At 39.2% G+C, this 2,074-nt stretch overlaps 1 pseudogene; it reads left to right on the forward strand.

The window, feature by feature from the left end:
* Positions 1–802: 802 nt before the first annotated feature.
* Positions 803–2,074, forward strand: LOC136546398 (uncharacterized; annotated as a pseudogene).

Consider the following 2,074-nt stretch of genomic DNA (forward strand, 5'->3'; position numbering starts at 1 on the left):
GCAGCCGCTAACACAGTTGCTGAACTTGTGTGCTTTTGATTGTGATTGCCTAGCAAATAATGTTTTTGTACTCCAACCAATTCCTTAAAACCACTTTGCCTTGTGTTATCTGAGATAGATTGGAGTCATTAGTCTTATTTGCTCGCATGACTTGGATTAGCAATAAATTGACAGTGTTCTTTTTACTAGAAATACATTAAACAAATCAACTATTATGTAATAATCTTGAATAAAATTATCAGTTACTAAAGTCCTTCCAGTCTGATATGAACGAATAGTTATTGATCTATTCATAAGTGAAACCATATATAACTTCAAATAGGTGATGGTCACATGCAAGTAAATTGTACTGTGTTTACTACACCTATAATGATAGTACTGAAGATGAGAAAAAATGTAAGTCATCCACACTTCTGCTTTTATTAGTAAAAAACCACAGTGTTGCTATTCTCTTAATTTTGTCAGTTTCAGTAGCAACCGCGAGCTCTTGCTATTTACAGTTCAGATACAACACCAAGTTTTCTTGTGTATTGGCAAGTGCAGTACTTCAGTAGCTTATTGAGAAATTTCTAATTGTTCCTAGGGTCCACATATCACTAGTTGAGCTATTCTTTGTTCTTGGGAGGAGCATGCTAGGAATTTTCTCAAAGTCAGCCCTTGACTTTCAGAAAGTTCCTAGCATGTTCCTTCTAAGAGCATGCTCTCTCTAGTGCTCTGTTTTGCCAATTGTGGTTGTGGATTTGTGGTACTTGGCAGTTTTTTATATATATGTAATAATATAATTTCATATATGTAACACTAGATGGCTTCTTGGGAAGAGCTTGCTAGGAATTTTTTGTTGGAAGAGGAAGAAGAAGATGAGGAGCTATTCTTTGTTCTTCTCCCTACTGTAATGCCCTTTCTCGATGAAGAGAAAACACCTGAGCATACCTCTTCTCTTCCTAGTGCTAAAAAGGTTAAAGAGATCCTCGAAGGACACGAGAATTGGTGCAAGGAAGAATTTAGGATGGAGGCTAAAATATTTAGAACTATAGCAAACTTTCTCAGGGCCGAGAACTTGCTGCGTGACACACGTGGTATGAAGATTGAGGAGCAACTTGGTCTTTTTATGTTCATGCTCTCTCATAATGCAAGCATAGAGAGGCTAAAGAAGGAGTTTCAACATAGTGGTGAGACCGTGCATAGGAAAATAAATGATGTCTTCAATATCATTCCAACATTAACCCAAAAATTCATCAGACTTCCAAATCCAAGCCACACACACATGAAGATTACATGTGACCCTAGATTTATGCCATTCTTTTAGGTCGGTTAATACATACAGTACACTTCCCTTAATACATTCCTAAATACAATCCAAATCTTTAGTAATTTTTCTTACCTGCAGAACTGCATCGGCGCTATTGATGGTATGCATGTCCCAATCATAATTGGACAAGACAAGGCCAGTCCCTATAGAAATAGGAAGGGGACACTATCGCAGAATATTATGTTTGCCTGTGACTTCGACCTGAAGTTCACTTTCATCTCATCTGGTTGGGAAGGATCCGCATCTGATGCAGGAGTGTTGTGGTCTGCTCTTGGCAAGGGATTTACTATGCCAGCAGGCAAATTCTATCTTGTAGACGGTGGATATGCAAACACACCATCATTCCTTGCTCCCTACCGAGGAGTTAAGTATCATCTCAGTGAGTTCAGGAGATGTGGCCATAGGGGAAATGCATATGCCAACTACAAGGAATTGTTCAATCATCGGCATGCGATTCTTCGAAATCACATTGAGAGGGCCTTTGGGGTTCTCAAAAAGCGGTTTTCAATTCTAAAAGTGGGGACACATTACCCAATTGAATCTCAAGTTATGATTCCAGCAGCTGCTGCTGTGTTTCACAACATCATTAGAGGGTTGAATGGGAGTGAAGAGTGGCTAGACATCCTACCTGATAATATCAACCCATCAAATTATGTCGACATGCCAGAGGGAGACACTAACTACCCAAGTGAGATGGAATCAAACCATGGAAATACCCTACAAGACCAGATAGCCCATCAAATGTGGGATGCCTACAATGTGTAG

The sequence above is a fragment of the Miscanthus floridulus genome, chromosome 3 (genome assembly GCF_019320115.1).
Source record: "Miscanthus floridulus cultivar M001 chromosome 3, ASM1932011v1, whole genome shotgun sequence".
In the NCBI taxonomy this organism is placed as follows: domain Eukaryota; kingdom Viridiplantae; phylum Streptophyta; class Magnoliopsida; order Poales; family Poaceae; genus Miscanthus; species Miscanthus floridulus.